Source organism: Sapajus apella, unplaced genomic scaffold (assembly GCF_009761245.1).
Source record: "Sapajus apella isolate SASKATOON/1434 unplaced genomic scaffold, GSC_monkey_1.0 scaffold107, whole genome shotgun sequence".
NCBI classification, from domain to species: domain Eukaryota; kingdom Metazoa; phylum Chordata; class Mammalia; order Primates; family Cebidae; genus Sapajus; species Sapajus apella.
In genome coordinates, this window is record NW_022437047.1 from 5419167 (window position 1) to 5439518 (window position 20352).

A 20352-nucleotide genomic window follows, 5' to 3' on the forward strand; every position below is an offset into this window, starting at 1 on the left:
TGCCCCAATAGAATGGAAGTTAAGAAACAGGAAGTTGTCTAATTTTCTACTCTTCTTCCCTATTGTTATACAACATTTGTCTCAAAATTTAAAAATAATAAAAAATTCAAAATGTTGAAACAACAAAAATAATTCAACTCTACTTAATAACAAATGTCAAAGGGAAAACAAAAGTTTCAGTTAAAGGAAATTTGGAAAATAAAAAGGAAGACAAAAAATGTTTAAAACCAGTCAAAGTTATACTCAGCGGCATTCTCAGAGTCTTAAACAATTGGGCAGAAACTCGGATATGGGAATACAGACCTGAATTATTTGGGGCGCTAAGGCAGTGTGGTTCTGAAAGAATGGAGTAAGGAAAGCAAGAATGAAGAAACCTCAGAATTCAACATTTAGGCAGACTGTGGTACTTCTAGAAGATACCATCAATAGTGCTATCAAAAAGGACAACTCTCCCCTCAGCAGCGGAATACCCCTAGCCTCGCCTACCTTGAATGTGCTCAGAACACTTACATTAGCCTACGGTTGGGCAAAATCGCGCAACACAAATACTATTTTATAATAAAGTGTTGAATGTCTCATGTAATTTATTATCTACTGTATGGAAAGTGAAAAACAAAATGGCCATATGGGTACTAAAAGTATGATTTCTGCTAAGTACATACTGCTTTTATAAAGCCATGAAACCCTAAATTGAACCACTGTATATTGGAGAGTGTATATCACTATGTTACGTATGTATTATATGATTAATAATGTTATATATATATATTATATATAATACATAATTATAACAATATAATATAGAACAAATATATATACACACTTATACACATACATATAGGAATTCACAAATTATACTCTTTCTCTCCAAATGTTGACTTAGACCCAAAGTTGAGAAAAATACAGTGTATCTTTGTGCCTCCACTTCCTAGAAGGAGCTTTAAGTCACCTCAGAGAGACAAGCTGAATGTTGTTAAAACTGTTTCTGCCAGCATTAGCACTCACACACTATAAAAGTGTCAGCTTTGAAAGAGGAGATAGTTCCTTTTGAGAGAATTGTCGAAACTCTATGTTGTTCTTTTTTTTTTTTTTTTTTTTTTTGAGACGGAGTCTCGCATCACCTAGGTTGGAGTGTGTAGTGGTGTGATCTCAGCTTACTGCAACTTTGGCCTCCTGGGTTCCAGCAATTCTCCTGTCTCAGCCTCCTGAGTAGCTGAAACTACAGTCGTGTGCCACCATGCCCGGCTAATTTTTGTATGTTTAGTAGAGACAGGGTTTCACCATGTAGGCCTGGCTGGTCTCGATCTCTCGACCTCCAGTGATCTGCCCACTTCAGCTTCCCAAATTGCTGGGATTACAGGCATGAGCCACCATGCCCAGCCCAGTGTTGTCCTGTTTTGCAGATGGACAAAAATGCTTTTTTCTACCATCACACCAAGTGCTATGGCATTCAGAGGAGCTTCAGTAGGTCCTGTGATAGCTGTTCTCTTGAAGAGGTCCTGAGGAAAATGAAAGACCAAACGTTATGGCTGAACTTGCCTGAAACTGAAACTTGATAGATTAAAGAGACCGAGACATAAGGAGTGGCGACCTCTGTATTTGTCTTGGGTAAGGACGTATAACCCCCTACCTCCATGAGTACCCCGGGGCAAGAAAGACTACCTGGAGGAGCAACACGACTACCAGGATGCTGAAGGAGCTACCTGCTGCAGGGTGTCAGCTATGTTAGATGAGAGGCACTCACAGCTTTCTCCAAATAGAGGTTCCTCAGCACTCCAGGAAAGCGCTCCACAAGAAAAAGTTCAAGTATTTGCTCAAATGCCATATTAAAAGGATAGAATATACACCCACCCATTTTATTCTTTTCCTTCTTTTTTTGGAGACGCAGTTTAGTTCTGTCACCAAGGCTGGAGTGAAGTGGCACAATCTTGGCTCACTGCAACCTCCACGTCCCGGGTTCAAGCAGTTCTCCTGTTTCAGCCTCTGAGTGGCTGGGACTACAGGCGCACACCACCACACCCAGCTAATTTTGGTATTTTAGGTAGAGATGGGGTTTCACCATATTCATCAGGCTGGCCTTGAACTCCTGACCTCAGGTGATTCACCAGCCTCGGCTTCCCAAAGTGCTGGGATTACAGGTGTGAGCCATTGCGCCTGGCCTCCATTTTATTCTTAATTCCTCACCACATGGGTCTAACTGTGGGGGGCAGATACCACAGCCAGCAAGTGTGAAAAAAGAGGAGTGAGGAGGAGAGAAGTCAATCAGTCTCCCCCTTTAGACTTCCAGATCATTTCCCATGAACACCTGAATCACAGCCTCTTTTTGTCTTCCTAAGACCATTTGGTATTTCACTATATTGATGTTTGACAGAATCTTCATTTAGAAAATTGCTATTGTCCAATGTTATTTATATACATATGCACACAATCTAAATAAAATACTTGCAAATGGATTACAGTAATGTAACAGAAATCACTGCGACAGCATAAGATTTATTTTAATTATTTCAAGACATCCTGATATTAGTGCATTTAGTAATATGATTTATCTCCACAGATAGCAAAAATCAGATATGATTCAATTTCTATTTCTGAAAAAAACCATTTAGTTAATTGAGGGGGCACAGGTATCTACTTAACAACACAAATTCAATGTTCATCATTAGTCATAGCAGTTAAACATTGCATTCATTTCCATTAGAATAAAGAACAAGGCCACTTTTCTACTGTTGTTAATATTAACTAAGTTAACATAGATGAGCAAGATCTAGCAATAAGAAAATAAAGAAAAAAAGATATCAATATGGGAAAGTTTGAGTCACTATGCTCCAAATGAAAATTCAGAAGTCAGTAGAATGATACTGTAAGTGATTTCAGTTTTACATCTATAAACAAAAGAGGATAAACGACTAGAAAGTATAGGCCAAATAGGATCCCATTTCCAATATTAACATAAACATACATCTTTTAAAATAAAAGATGTATGAAACTACCAGAAAAAGGACATTAGTAAAGATTTAAATAAATGACAATATAATTCTCTCTTAATGGAAAATCTTCATATAGTAAACTTGCCAAGAGTCTTCAGTTTCATTCATAAAATAAGACAAACTTGAAGAAAAGATACACTGAGAGTATTTTGCCAAATATATAGGTAAAAATACTCAAAGTCGTTTTGAAAAATTAAACTATATGGAGAGAATGTGAGACAGTTTAGTATATAATCAAATATATTTTTATGATACAGCAATTACACTTACTGCTGTGTTGCAAGTATAAAGAGAAGTGAAACTTAACAGCCCAGAAACACACTGATGAATTAAAAAAAAAAAAAAAGAAATTAAGGACATTCTAAATCAAATTAAGTTCACGTTATCCAAAAATGTTATCTTAAAAAGGAAATATAGGTCCCTACCTCATACCATATATGATCATAAACTATCAATGGACTAAAGAGTGCAGTGAAATTATACAAGCACAAATAAAAATACAAAGGATCTAAATGAAATATGGGATGCTGGAGGAGCCACCAGCTGCAGGAGTGTCAGCTGTGTTAGAAGAGACACACTAACAGATCCTCCAGGTAGAGGTTCCTCAACTACTCCAGAAAAGTGCAAGAAATTAAGGAAGAAATTTCTAGGAATGAAACTAATAAGAAAACCAAAAATGAATTAGATTTACAGGAATGCAATTTAAAATTAATATCTGTAAAAATAGAATATGATGAAATTAGAATAATATTTACAACATAACAAAAGTGTATTATCCTAAAGAGCTCTCAAAAATAAGAAAACAATAAACACTAAAATTTCAATTAATTTATTATTTTAACAAATAATTGCATACCTAGTATTGCTGAGTACTATTCTAGAAGCTGAGGATATAGCAATGAACAGAATGATAAGATTTGATGCCTCAATGAAGACTACATATTAATGGAAATATGGGTGCATGGCAGGAACAGAAAAATTTTCTCATACACACACGGAGGACAGAGGGTCATGGGGCCAATCATCAAGTATCAGAGACCACGTGACATGAGAGAACAAATGATAGTGTGTATATATGGATTTTATCTTTTATTTGAAATATTTTATAACAAAAGTTACATACAAAAAGTTACATAATGATTTATGTATAAAGATATTTACTACAGCTTATTTATAATAGAAAAAAATAATCAAATGTTTAAATAAATCATATTTTAAATAATGATAAAAACATATTAACTTCTATAAAGTTGAAATATTCTTAGGTATTGTCCCCAGTATTACAACAAATTAAGGATGTAGAATAAAACTGAATTACAATTTTATAATGTAAGTATTACATATCATATTTCTTCTCATCGGTTCTTTAGATGTAGCTACATAAATGGGCAAAGCAAACTCAATAAAAGAAAATGACAGGTACTTAAACATGTAGCTACAGATAAATGCCTAATTAAATTATAAACAACAGTAGGATGTAATAGTATTAAATTATTAAATCTCATGCATTAGAAAATGATCTGAAAATAAGCTATTGGAAGAAAATATTAAAATATAAGCAATGATTATTTCTATATGTTAAGATATTGAGAATTTTATACTGTTTTCAATATGTTGTATTTTTATAATAGTCATATTTTACTTTTATATTCAGAATATATGTTATATATAATTTTTAACAGTCCAATTTAGGGAACCCATTTCAATATTCCTTGACAAATAATCACTTTGTTTCCTATCTTTACAAACCTAATTAGTACATTGGTTTATGGTGTTTTTTATTTTCTAAGGGATGTGCCTTTTAGTCTTTGGCATGCCTCTTTGGTTTGATTGACGGAGGCCTCTTTTCTGCTCCTCTGCCTTGAGACTGTTTATTGTGGAGAAGGTGGCAAGAGGCACGACAATGTTACTGCATTCTCCCCACAAGGCCTTCTATTTTCCAGAGATTAAATATATTGTCTCAACAGCACTAAGTTCCTATAACAATTTCCTTCTCATTTTGCTTACACCAAGGGGCAAATGGCAACTTTCTTCTCAGTCATTTTCCAACTCTGAAAGCTGATGCATCTTTTGTCTATTACTTAAGACCTTGCAGATAGTTCCCAGACTCAAAGCATTCATGAAAACATTTGACCTCTGGTAAGCTGAAGCCAAGATTGGACTTGAGGGGTTTCAAAAAAGCCTTAAAATCATATGGGGTACTGATCTGGTTCATAGGATTCTATTTGCCCTTAACAAAATGACATTAATTGTTACTACTCCCTGAAGCCAAACTGAAATGTATAGTTACCCTCTTTGACAATGTTAAGTCTGGGGATGGAGAGGACAGAGAGTCAGGGGGCCAGATGTCAAGTAACAGAGCCCATGTAACAAGAGAGAAATAATACTGTGCTACTGACCAACAGTGGAACCATGGTGTTTCCAGTGTGGTGAGGAAGGGCTCTGGTCCCCATGTGAGCTTACTGACCTCTCTCTTAAAACCCATGATGGCCAACTGTTTCTTGTGCAGAGTGACTGGGTAGACAGAATGGGTGAAATAATTCTTCACACATAGTCCTCATATGTAACATGTCCATGTGTTTTCTCCCACCCTCCTTTCCATAAGTATTAATATTTATTGAGTGCTTGCTGTGTATGGGATCAAGGTCTAGGAGCTGCAGGTACGGTAGCAAACAAAATAGACAAGGTCCTTCCATTCATGGAGCTAGAATGCTGTAGAATTCTGTGGGAAAGGTGGACAATGGATAAGATAACAAATAATTTCAGCTTGTGATTTAAAAAAAAAAAAAAACAACCCTAGACTAAGAGCAAGTATCTGGGTAGGAATAGAAGTTGGAGAAGACATTTTAGACCTCTAAGGAGATTTCGTACATGTCAAAATAGGACTGAATGATTGAAGGAGTCACCCAGTCAGAGACTTGGGCAAGAACAACACAGGCAGAAGGAACACCAGGTGTGAGTCACTGAGGGAGGAGGAAGGTTGCCAGGTTGGAGTGGGAGCAAGAGGCTGGCGTACCCTGTGATAGAGTTCATTAGGATGAGTTGAGGGAGATGGTAATGTACGGCTGGCTGGCACAAGCCAGGTCATACAGGGTCTTACACATAGCACGCAACTTTGATTGTAAGTGCAATGAGATGTCACTGGAGAGTTTTAAAGGAAGAGGGGGTCTATTCAGATTTTCTTCTAAAGGGTGACTCTAACTTCCATGCAGAAAACGGCTTCAGGTAAGTAAGAGTGAAGGAAGAGAAACTGATGGAGTAACAGAGGTGAGAAATGATGCTTCATTGGACTGGGCTGGACACAAGCAATTTCACACAGTTAAAGAAAAATTCGCTTCTTTAGCATTTTGCATTTGCAATGGAATTTCTCATGCTTTATCTCAAATTATTTTTAAGGTCCCTTCCAAATCTAGAAATCTGGTGGTTAATCCCTTAGGACCTTAGGGGAACTCAACAATAACTTTTTCCTTCTCCACAATCATTGTAATATATTCGATAGCATCCTTGCACCGTCCATATCTATCACAGTATATATTCAGTTAAAAATGCTGTTTTCCAATTTTGAATTTCAGAGAATTTCTCAAAGTCTATTGCATATTTTTGCTGTTTCAGATGCTACACATCAATTTTTAGATTAAAATTTGATCCTTATAGTTCAATTTGTGCTTTCAGTTCTATAGTCTGTGGAGCTAGACTACACAGGTGACTTCTCAGTCAGGAAGTGATGATGATACATGTACAATAGCTGATACGTTGTGATATGGCTTAAAAAGGTAACATTGAGGAGCAGAATTTAAGAATTCCTCCCTTATTGTTTCAAACAATTCATGCTTTGCAAAAATTATATGATGATCTTTGAAATTGTGACCAACTTTTATTCATTCAACAACTTGGTAATATATTGGTTAATAAAATAGAAATGGTCCCAACCTGCACTGCTTACAGTGTTTCTAAGACTACAACATGAACGAAAAAAGAACAAGTGTGGGTGTGTTTGTGAGTGTCTGTGTGTGGGTGATCATAAGCATCATGAATAACACGCTTATGCCACAGTGACATAGAGTGATACGGCATCTTCTTTCTAAGAGACTTAAGAAGGATCTCTCTCAGGAAGACATAATCAAGGTCACTCATGCTTCAACCATGTGAAGAGGATGGGAGACAGCGTTCTAGGTAGCAGAAACTTCATACTTAGAATTTTGTAGTTAGGAAAGGACCTTAGCAGTTCAGAGATGGGGAAGAAGGCCAGTGAGGGCTTAGACAAATACACGAGAGACCCAGAAGAATAGGAAGAAGTTAGATCACAGTCCAGCTCTATCTTGGTGGTAAGAGTTTAGGATTTTAGTTCAAGGGCCTGGGAAAGACACCAGAGGGCATAAGGGGAGAAACACAGTGGTCACCTTTATTTACTTATTTATTCATTCAGACTATTTCTCTGGCTGCCATATGAAGAATAGGGTGGAGAAAGACAAGAGTTGCAAAGGTGTAGCTCAATAAAGAGATTATTTCATGGTTAGAGGACAGAGAATGGCTGCTTGATTTATATTAGAAAAGAACCACATGGGAGAAGTTGACAAATTAAAGATACATGTTAGAGACAGACTTTATAAGAGATGAGTTTAGATTGATATGAGGTAAGGGAAAGAAAAGAAAAATGGATAACTCCTAGGGTACTGACTTTAGTAATGGTAGATAAAGATGTCACTTCACAGAAAAAGATGACGGCAAGTAAAGGTTTGTTGAGAAAAATCAACTTGATTGTAAAAGACTCTAGACCAATAATTTCCAAGTGTCAGGAAATGCTTAAAGACCATTAAGACAAAGTCAACATCCTGTTGGTGTTAGCTAAAAATGATAAAAGAGGTTTTCATCCAGGAAGTTAAAATAAAATTTTAAAGTCCAACATTAGAACCTTAAATGTGTAAAGCAGCACTGGTTAAGAAAATGGACGGAGACGACTGTGACTGAAGCAGGGAGAAGAGGCAACAGAGGCTAAAGTGTAGAATGAAATTAGAGCAGGATGGCAGAAAAAGGCCTTAATGTGAAGAAGGATGAGGAGGAGGAGAGCAATGAAGATGAGGATGAGTGCTAAGAGGAAAATAGCTAATGTTTTCATCCATTCGGCATGGGCTAGGTTGTATAATAGAAACAAAGTTTCCAAAATTTTGGTGACTTAAAACAACACTGGTATAGTTCTCACTCAAGCTTAATGTGTGTTTTTGATCAATTGAGTGTTCCATTTTATACTGGCCTGCCTCTGAGATCCTTGATGAGTGGGCAGTCATCATTGGGGATACTGCCAATCATTGTGGAAGGAGAAAAGAAGACATGGCAAATTACACTCTAGTTCTTAAAGTTTTAACACATATGACTTCCACTCTTACTGGCCCAAGTCAGCCACATGGCCACACCTAATAACAAGAGGCTGGTGAAGGGCAATCCAATTACATTCTTGGGAGAGCTGAAATGTGTGGCGGACCCCCTGATGATAGTTATCTGCCACACTTCAGTTGGATTAGCTCATTTAACCTCATAATGCTATGAGGTAGGTACTATTCCTTTTCACTTTATGAGAAAGTCAAACTTAGAATAGGTAAGCAACATCTGGTTTAGAGAGGTTAGGATACAGACATGTTAATGATGAGCCACAATCTGAACTCAGAGAATCAATGCTGAGCTCTTAGTTGTACTACCTGCACTGCCCATGTCGGGGATCTCAGCTGTGTTCTAAAGCAATAAGAAATTATTTAAATGTTTAAAGAGAAGAGTGGGATTTCCATTTTAAGAAATAGTGGGTATGAATTTCAATACAAAACTCAAATATTCACAAATGTTTCCCTTATAAATATTTCTGCCTTATTATACATTGATCTTAATTTTTAGTAGGAGCCACTATTCCAATGGTGTGTGAAAATTGAATTTTAGTCCACTTTGAGCTACTATTTTTATTGATGAAAGCTTGAGGATACAGACAATGACTATCATATTTGCTCAAAGTGATTACTCTCTATTACTGTTTGTATCTATTGAGATATTCTTAATTTTGTTTATTCTTCTCTGAGAGTATAGACAAGCTCCCAACATTGGTTTTTTTGACTCTGAGATTATCTCAGCTAACTTCAGAGCCCATCCATTGGCTCAGTGGAACAGACACTGAGGCAGGACAACGCTATCAGAAACCACTATCTCAGGGAGCTCTCCCTTTGCATTTGTGTACTAGTCATGAATTGCATGTAACTGTCAGAAATGAGGGGCCAGGCACGGTGGCTGGCACCTGTAATCCCAGCACATTGGGAGGCCGAGGCGGGTGGATCACAGGTGAGGTGTTTGAGGCCAGCTCGGCCAACATAGTGAAAACCCATCTCTACTAAAAATACAAAAATTAGTATTTATACCTGTAATACCAGCTACCTGGGAGGCTGAGGCAGGAGAATAGCTTGAACCTGGGAGGCAGAGGTTGGAGTGAGCCCAGATCATGTCACTGCACTCCAGCCTGGGCAGCACTGGGAGACTCCATCTCAAAAAAAAAAAAAAAAGAAATGGGAACAATGCATCCATATCACCACCAAACATTGTCTAGGTCAGGGCTGTTATGAAGGTTTCATAGCTATGTCAAAAGTTAGATGCCTTAGAGATCTCATCTCCATGTTTAGGGTAAGAACCCTATCTTCGTGCTTCTTAATCTGTGAAATTAAAAAGAAACGGCCCTTATTAGCCAAAGCTGTTTTATTTAGGTATTATGCTGTGGAAGTCAAAAATATCCTAACTAATTTAGTTCGTATGCTTTTATAAGAATTATCTAAACAATTTTTCTAACTGAATAAGATTGTAAAGGCTGACGGAAGCCTATGAAAAGAGAGAAGATTGAAGATAAAGAAAATGAAGATGAAGGCTGATACAGTAAAGTTCTAGAAAAAGTGAGAAAAGATGGGCTCACTGGGAAGAGTGAAATAGTAGCCTGCAGTGGGACAGTGGACACATCATTCCACATGGCTGATGAAAAGAAGAGAGAGTAGGTGGGACTGCAGATATTAGATTGTGATGTGGTGCTACAATTATGCTTGCAGTGAATCTAAATGCATTGGTTTGCTGAAAATAAGATAAGTCGGCCAGGCACAGTGGCTCATGCCTGTAATCCCAGCACTTTGGAAGGCTGACATCAGGAGTTTGAGACCAATCTGGCCAACATAATGAAACCCCCATCTCTGGTAAAAACACAAATGTTATTCAGGTGTAGTGGCAGGTGCCTTAATCCCAGCTACTTGGGAGGCTGAGGCAGGAGAATCACTTGAACCCGGGAGGCAGTGGTTGCAGTGAGCTGAGATCACACCACTGCACTCCAGCCTGGGCAACAAGAGTGAGACTTCATCTCAAAATAAGTAAATAAATAAGATAACTAGCTTGATAGAGGTCTGAAGGAATGTGTTAAGTGCATCACACAGAAATTGATAGACATGATAGGGGGAGCTAATCAAATAAATGGATTTAAAGTCATTCCCGGGACCAAGCTGAGTTTAGAAACCTTGAACGTGGAGTGGTTATCAATCTCAATCTCTGGTGGGAGGGCAGTCGAAAGGCAGAAGATAGGTTGGACAATGTATCCTGGGTTTGGGTTTCCTCTGATAATTAAGACCCAAGGGCTGGACTGCAGAAGAGTTGATGTTAAGAATATGTGTTATGCAGATTATGTGTGCATCCACGAGTGGCTAGAGAAGGAAGAAACACTAGGAGCCACTTGATAAGCTAGAGGGGAAATGAATAGAGCAATAACAATGTGAAAAGTACACAGATAACATCGATTGAGTGTCTCCTGTATGCCAGGTGCTGTGTTGCATAATCAACAGCCTCAGAGGCTGATATTACTCCCTTTGTTCAGCTGAATTATTTTAGCCTTAGAAAGATAAGTAATTCTCCCTGCAAAATCATTTCATTTATAAGTAATATAAAATTCCAAGTCTGTCTGACTCTGGTGTCCAAGTTTCTGACCTCTGAGTGCCTGGAGTTTACTAAGAAATCAAAAGCGATAGAAATGAGTATAAAGCACATGGAAGGGTGTGAGGTTGCGGTCTGAGGCGGGAATGTTTAAGGTCAAGTTTCATCATTTAAGTCATTACTGTTAATGCCTAGATTAAGGATGTGTGTGACGAAAGTTGAAGAGGGATGCAGATCATTCGATAATGGGTTCCTAGAAATTGGAGCACCTGTCTTCTTATAAGGGTTATATAAAGAACACTGATGTTTGCTAGAATTATAGCAAGCATTAAAATGCAATGATGGAGAAAGAGCATGAGAGAAAGAAAGGCAGGAGCTGTGTAGTTATGGGAACTAAAAATTGGAGGTTGAGGAAATGAGAATTTATTCTAATCATGCAGGAATGTCTCACAAACCCAAGGGCATTAATACAACTGCCTCAAGAAAGATGGACGAGGAGCAGGAGGGGTGTTGAAAAATCAATAGTGCTATCAAACCATCTTCTTCTACTTGAGCAACTTTCTCTGCTCTGTGGTGTCCACAGCAGTTGAAAACTGCTTCAGTTCCTGAAACTTTACATCTGCCTCATTTCATATACTCATCTATCTTGAGACAAAGTTTTTCCAGTTCCTGGAAAAGGGAGCACTGAAGAGGCAGATGCTCATTATAAGATTGTACTGTATAAAGTGAATGCTGAGCTGAAGGAGGCAGTGATGATGAGAGGCAGTTTCCTGAGAAGGTGGAACATCCATCTTCCATGGGTCTATGCCTGCTGTTTTGGAGATGCACACTTACCATTTTTCAGCTTTTATTTCAGTAAGAATTTGCTTTCCACCTTCAACCTACCTCTTCTCATATTTTGTGCTAAAGTTCTTGCAAAATAACTTAAAGGCAAGAAATTAGAAAATAAACTGGTGTCTGCTAGGAAGCCAAAATGAACACACTCAAGAGCCCCAAACAAGTTAGAATTTACATTGAAACTTTCTAGAGACTGTATTTGTTTCTATAATTCCTTTGGTAGTTCTCAATTCCAGCAACATCTTAACTACATACAAAATGAAAGTCAATATTTTCCTTTCAGTATTTACCCTAAGATAGATTCCCAAGCAAGAAAACTGTTTATACACCAAGTTTGAATGAGTGGTAAATTTAAATAGAATTGGTGTCTTTTAAATAAAGAACTACCTTAAGTGGTTTCATTAATTATTGCCATCAGGACTGTTAAAAACATGATTTCACTAATGGATATGTAGACGGCATTTTTTTCCTTCCTAAGAATCTTTTCATTAGTTAGTTCTGAGAAAAGGCAGACATGGTTCCAGATGTGCTCTGTGTACAACAGCCAGGAAGAAAAAGCCACTGAAGTTTTATTAAATATTTACTTTATAAAAGTATTAAAACTAGGAGTTAAAGTATTCACTATTTACTGTGTGCCACTTTTAGGAGTGCTGCTAAAAACTCATAATCAAACTATAATTTTATTTCAATATATATCATATAAATATAACTATAAAATATAAAGTTCTCCTACAAAGGGATCATCATACATTTTATCCTTGAGTTCAGGGCTCTTCTCGTTTAGAATTTTTAGAATCCTGGCCCTTAAAGGGGTTGAATCTGGTTTTCAGGGTTGACTGCGCAGGTGTTCCGTGCCTTGCTAGAAAGAGAAGGGCCATTCTGGGAAAGGGCTCTCTGAAACCAGAGAGGAGGGCAGGATTTTGTGGGTGGCACAAGAAGCAATGGTATCCCTCTGCCACAGAGTGCCAAGGAAGAGGAATTTTCCCAGCTGGGTGTCAGCTGCTTGGATGTCTATGAAGATAACTCAGTTTCTCAGCTTGAGTTGAATGCTTTGTCTAAGTCCAATAGAGAGGAACTTGATAAGGGCCAGAGCTCTGAAAACTTTTAGAGAATGATCTGGGCCAACATTTTACAAAGCATCATTTAGCAAGAAGCAATGGTAACTTCAGAGGATCAGAGGCTAGGCCTTTCTCACAATTTCGTGGCTTTGATACATGGCAGATTTCATATATAATCCTACCAGGAGAAAGAAAGCACTGAAGAACTTCTGTGGATAGACTTTTCTTTGACCTAGGTAAGAGACAATATGCAGCTGAACTTAGTATTTTTTAATAAAGTATTTTAAAAACATAAGAAATATTTCTAAATTTATAATTACGTTATAATCATATAATGAGTAAATTATGCACACTTGTATTAGTCAGGGTTCTCTAGAGGGACAGAACTAACAGGAGAGAAATATATAAAGGGGAGTTAGTTAAGGAGTATTGACTCACACGATCACAAGGTGAAGTCCCACAATAGGCCCTCTGCTGAGGACCAAGGAAGCCAGTACGAGTCCCGAAACCTCAAAAGTAGGGAAGCCTAAAGTTCAGCCTTCAGTCTGTGGCCAAAGGCAGAAGAGCCCCCGGCAAACCATTGGTGTAAGTCCAAGAATCCAAAAGCTGAAAAACTTGGAGTCTGATATTTGAGGACGGGAAGCATTCAGCACGGAAGAAACATGAAGGTTGGAAGGCTCAGCCAGTCTAGTCATGTTCTTCTACCTGCTTTTATTTTTGCCACGGTGGCAGCTGATTAAATAGTGACCACCCAGATTAAGGGTGGGTCTGCCTCTCCCAGCCCACTGACTCAAATGTTAATGTCCTTTGGCAGTGCCCTCACAGACACACTCAGCAACAATACCTTGCATCCTTCAATCTAATCAAGTTGACACTTAATATTAAGCATCATGACACTGTCCGGGGCAATCAAGTTTCCTGGTTTTCTCATGACTGTCTCAGTTTTAGAACTAGTCTCATGTCCCAAGAAGCTGCTCAGTCCCAGGCAAATTGGGACTGTTGGTCATCTGAGGTTCAATGAAGCTTCCAAACAAAGAAATAAAAATCAAAAAGTTAGGATGTTGTAATGTAAAAAGGCATCTGATAATAACACATGGTGAATATAGAGTTACACATAAGTAATTCTAACTCTAGAAAACAAAAATTTTAAATTAAAAAATGCCCTAAAAAATTAAGATGTGGTACAATTAAAAAAATTTTACTCAGGGAAAAGGCAAAATACACTACTTCATTCTTAAAATTGAACTATTTGGAAATGTCATATAATAACTATATACTTAAAAGATTAAGGCCATGATTAGGATAATACAAATGGATTTTATAAAGCATTTATGTATGTGATATACACACATATGCCTATGTACATAAATTATATGCCAATCTGCTTTGCTATTTCTGGTTTCTCATGAATACCTTTGTATTTCAAGAAATACACATTTACATCATCTTGCAAAGGATGTACAATTTGCAAAGGCTGCAGAGCATTATATTTTAAAGAATTGTTATAGTCTGACAGTTAAGAGCAGACTCTGGAACCAATTAGTCCTTTTGATTTTGGGCAGACTAGTGAATGTCACTATGCCACGGATGGGAGAATTAAATTCTTAAATACGTATTTATAAAAGTATATGGTGCAAGAATGTTATTATTATTACTATTAAGGCACTATAATACATTTAATGTATACAATTTATCAATTCTTGCATTTACAGGTTCAACTTTTTCCTGTAAAATAACCTCAAGTCAATTTTGAGTAAAGAACTATGCTTATTTCATGGTATTTTCTTCATAAACATGTATATTTTAGCAATCAATCAAAACCATTAAAATCCAAGCTCTTCCAGACATTCCTAGGTTCCCAAATGTTACACAGAGTAAAACCTGTGCCCTTTCAAAATCCAAGTACTCACATGTATCTGAAGTAATATACGCATATATATATATATATATATATATATATAAATTATCCTAATATTCATGAAGATCCCCAAATCAATCAAATAAGAATAGTATCTGTCACGTGAAATTTGCATATAATCCCAATTCTCATAATGTATAACCTGAGTAGTTCTTAAAAATAAAATTACAAGGAATAACTCAGAAGAATATAGATTTTTTTTTTTTATTTTCTTAGCCTATGGTGGGGAAAACTAGTTTTTATTGGGTTAATACCAGCAATTTTACTTCATCTAATTGCATCTGTCTTGTCTGGGCCCCCATTTTAAAGGTTAATGTTGTGAACCCCACAGGCTGCAAAAGTGATTTTTCCAAGGTCAAGTAACTACAGCTTGAATAGCCGCACATTCTCAAGCCTTTGGGGAGCATCTCTCATTGTATTTTACATATCCGGAAGTAAGGAACTCTTTCCAAATCCTCTGAGGTTTCAGTGGGAAAGCAGTGAATGATTTGTTAGAAGCAAGACCACTTCTAGTCAATGTCTCCAGGACTATTTTCTTCCTTACTTTTGATTTTGACTCCTGCGTTTCTGGGTGTGGTTTACTCCTGATACTACATTCTCTGGGCACATTTTAATACAAGGGTGTTGAGAATGGTTCACTTCTACTTAAAATATGAGGGTAACAATGAGCAATGGCAACAAAGAGGAGGAGGTAAGTTAGCATTTAATATCAGGTATCACTATTCTAAAAAAATTTAGCTATTTACTGCCGCAAAAATGTTCCCACGTGACTATGGCTCTTCTGAGGATTCCACCTCCCACTACCTATTGAATCTTTCGCCTGCTGTTCCACTTTCTCTGTCTCTCTCTCTCTACGTCCCCTTGCCCACAGTTCTCCTATTTTTCCTCTCTTCCATCTTAGGCTACCCCTTAAACACTCGAAGTTTTTATTTCTTTACTATGTATCCCTCCTCTGGAATTTTACATTTTTTACTTAAAGATAATATGAATTTTTTCAAAGATAATAAAACCTCCTGATTCTTACATGCATTATTATACTTTCCTAAAAGGCCAAACTTTGACAGTCAGTGTTTATTTTAGGTAGATTTTTCCCACAACGTTTTTGAAACAATGTATTGATTCTAGAGGATATTTCTTGGGTCATGTTGAAAACAACAGCAACAACAACAAAAAACCCATTGTTTCCCAGCAGACTATGGCTTCATGGAGATGCAGAATTTCCGAGGAAACAGCTTTTTAAGAACAAGATCTGTGTACTGGCTACACTTCAGTAGGTTTCTGAAACAGTAGGTTGAAGAGCCTGAGGCGCATTCTGCAACTCTGTCATATTTCTGCCCTGGACCTGAAAGTGCCTCTAGCCTCTTTTACAGCAAGAGAGAGTCTCTGCTTATTTGTGAGTCATGCTAAATGCACAACAGAGCAATGGGGGAGGGAACAAGGCAAGGATAACCTCTCCTGCATTTCTGTGTCCTTGCCTGACTCCAACCCATTAGGTCATAGGAATGTTTTAAGATGCCAGATGCAGAGCCACACATGGAGACACACTTTGAGCTTCAAGGGTCTGGGGCACAGTAGGCATATGTGTCTTCATTTCCTTTTACATACAATCATAGTCCTTTTAAAAAAATCTTTCCCCCAGACTCTGTTTACCCCACTGTCTTTTACTCGGGCATCATGATTCCCAGCATTTATTCCATACCTGGCCTCCCTTCATTCAGAACTTCACCTTCACTTAGCTCATATGTAGCTTTGGTGACTTGCTTGGTCCTCGCTCAAACTTGATTTGGAATTGCTTCTTGTTTTTAACTCCACTCTGCCTTTGGCCCTTTGACTGCTCTACCTCATAGAGCACCACGGGCAGAGGGGGCTGTACCATGAAGCCTGAACCTTCAGCTTCACGGCCACTCACAGGCACAGTCCCCTGTGAGGGCTGCCAGTTTTGAAAAGAAGTGTAGAAAATTTGGGGGAGAAGTCAGATTGCATCTTTATGTAAGTATTTCTGACAAGTTGTCTAAAAGAATCTAAAAAAAAAAAAAAGAAAAAGAAACCTGGGTATCCAAGACTTGCATAAGTGTTTGCGATGCTTTCTCATACTAAATAAATAATCTGGTCGGACATGGTGGGTGGTTCATGCCTGAAATTCCAGCACTTTGGGAGATCAAGGCAGGCAGGGGATCATTTGAGCCCAGGAGTTGGAGACCACCCTGGGCAACTTGGCAAAACCCCGTCTCTATTTAAAAACTAATTAATTAATTAATATTATATGTAATGCCTAATTGTGAACTTGAGATTTTGTGTTATGTTTCCTAAAGAGGCAGCCTCAAATTGCATGAGCTTGAGGCTCCTTGCAGCCTAGATCAGAACTTGGCCATCAGATACAGACTATATTCATGATGACTCCAAGCCGTATCCAGACTGACTAAGTTGAAGCATTCTCAGTGTTTGAGAAAATAAGGTGACCTTGAAGAGCAAAATCAGAAAATTCAGCAAATGTATTAAAATATTCGCTACCCGGAGAAGTGCTACTTAAGAATTAGAATATATACCAGGTGTAAAGTGCAAAGATTAATTCCTGGGATCTTATTCAGCTCTTCTCTTTAAGAGAAAAGTGGTCACATATGACTTTATCATGATTATATCCCAGTTTCTATATGATTCCTAGCACAATTGGTGCTTGATAAATATTTGTATAAGAAATAAATTAATAGGTGAGTGTAACAGAAGCCACAGCCTTATAATAATCTCTGGTTAAAAGGTTTTTAATTATCTAGAGAAAGAAAACAAGAACTGGAATGTGTCAATATTTTCTGCACTGATCAAAAGTTTTTAATTATCTAAAGAAAGAAAGCAAGAACTGGAATGTATTGACATTTTCAGCTCTGTCTAAGGAAGACTGTGTCCTGGCATCCAAAGACATGAGGTGCCCTTGACAGCCCTCTACGTGCTGAGGAGCTTTCACTGTGGTATAGCAGAACTCCAGGGCACTGTAATTAAGACTGTACGCTGTCTCCCCTCACTTGGATTTTCATCCTTGAAAGCCACCTGCTGGTTTGTAATGCAGTGTCTTGTGCAGAATATCCTTGAAGGAGAGATTATGTTGACCAGAAAAATAAGTTCTAGTCATTTAAGTTCACATAAAGTTTCTATTTTTCATTGTAATGTAATATTTTTCTTATTGTAAGAGGTAATTGAATGGAGATATGAGTAATTACTTGGAAAAATAATAAAATCCTTAAAGGGTGAAACTAGCAAAAGGTATTCTCAGCTACTTCGAGCGCTGCTGTGTACATAAGGTTTTGGACTGTGGAAATCAGTGTCCTGTCTGGCTGTCCTTTTAGGATTCAGTTGCAAACCCTTGTTGCTACACTAAGCTACTGCCTTCTCTGTTTTGCAAAGGCTCTGTTAGAGTATCAGGTGGCTCCAACAAAGACACTACTATATCACTCCTCAACATCACCACATTAGAGAGATCCAACTCTATGCTGTTCTCAGCCAGAGTTCCCAGAACATTATCAGTGGTATTTTACTTCCTAGAAGAAATACTGGCAGCTGAGTGTGGTGGCTCACGCCTGTAATTCCAACACTCTGGGAGGCCGAGGTGGGCAGATCATGAGGTCAAGAGATCGAGACCATCCTGGCCAACATGTGAAATCTCATCTCTACTAAAAAATACAAAAATTATCTGGGCATGGTGACACATGCCTGTAGTCCCAGCTACTTGGAAGGCTGAGGCAGGAGAATCACTTGAACCTGGGAGGCAGAGGTTGCAGTGAGCTGAGATCGCACCACTGCACTACAGCCTGGTGACAGAGCAAGACTCCACCTCAAAAATAAAAGAAAGAAAAAGGAATGCTGGAAATTACAGAATGGAAGATCTTTAGTAGGCAAAAGGATAGGAGGGTTGTGACATTGAGAGAAAACACATCTAAGTCTGGCTGCCGACAACAAATCTTCATGGACTTGCAGTCCTAGACCAGATCGGTCTCCCTTGTTTTTCAAGATACTGTCACTAAATAATTTCAAAAAATTTAAATAAAGATGGAATGTTAAGGAGATATGGGATATTTGCATAGCTTCAAAATCCCTGCCCTATAATATTTATTCATTACTGTGGTGGCTTTAATGTATGTTCACACCTGATTTGACACTGCTCCCTCTGGGAGATGAAGAATAATTTTCTTAACTTGTTTGTAAGTGGGACTCAGTGACTCATTTCTAGTGAATAGATTATGGAGAGGGAAAAATAGTTGACAGTGGAGAAACCTGGCTGACACCACTTTCAACAAGCGATGTTGAGGGATCCACACATTTAAAATCAAGCCCAGGGTCTTCATCTACAATGGTTTCCTATCTCAGAGAGATCAATCCTCTATTGAAACAGGCTTAAATTAGCACTCCATGTTTTGCACTAATCTGATTCATCACCTAGACTCACCACTTTGAACTCTCTCTTTTTTAAATTCACCTGTGTGCAGGTGGGCTCAGGCCGAAAAGGGCGTTAGCCACCTCTTTGAACTCTCAAATGTTTCTTTTCCACAATTATTTCTTCTTTTTTGCTGCTACCACCCTGAGGATGTTAATGATGATTGGATATTTATACCCTATAATCCATGAAGCTCAGAAGGCACACTGAACCTCATGTTGCAAACCACTGTTGTATGAGAAAGCTAACGTTGGCCTTACAGTTCTGTTCTGACAGTGGGCCTTCCATTGCATTGTGGTAAAGGAAAAGTCCCCCATATTCTTAACTGGGCCTATGCGACTGTTCACAGACTCTTTTTACTACTCAAGCTTTGTCATGGGACAAGCCTGCTCTGTTTCTGCATCATAATACATACTCAATTGATATGTGTTGAATGAATGAAAAATTCTTAAAAAATTATTGGAATAGACAATTTAAATTTCCACCATATTCTAGTGAGATGGACAAGTGACACGTTATTAAGTACAGTGTTGTAACAGCTGCCAAAGGAGCATAAAAAAAGCAAAGTATATGGCTTGACTGTGGAGATCAGGCAAGGAATTCAGAGTTGGTAACTTTATGGCTGAGTTTTGAAGGATATTTAGGAGTTCATTCTTCTTCCAAGCGGAGAATGACATTTCAGGCTGGGGTGCGGCATACACAGATGGGCAAAGCTTTAAGACAAAACAGCACTTTTAGATATTTGTGAATCGTTCCCTTATTTGAAATATTCCTTTCCCTTCTCTGAGCTTGTGTGAATGCTTAGCTTGTATGAGCTAATCACACAATTTGTGGGCTGACTCAGTATACTTCCTTGAATCTACTGCTACTTAAACACAATATCTGTGTGCTTCAAACATAATCTTCCTTACATGGCCCTGGATAATCAGAAGCTTAGAAAACACTTCAGTTTGAGATAGATTAAAAAAAAATAGTCAATCAATTTGAGTCATCATTTGTCTGCCAATATACAATTTTAAATTCAGGAGATATTTGTCCTTCCCCAGAAATAAGGCCGTGAAAATCTGTAGCCACAACTGACTATAAACAAAGCAAATTATTTCTGAACTTGAGTCCTAGGAGGAGAGAGGAATAAAAAGTCGTGTACTTAACTGTGATCACACTGATAGGATGCTTTTGCTAAAATATAAAAAG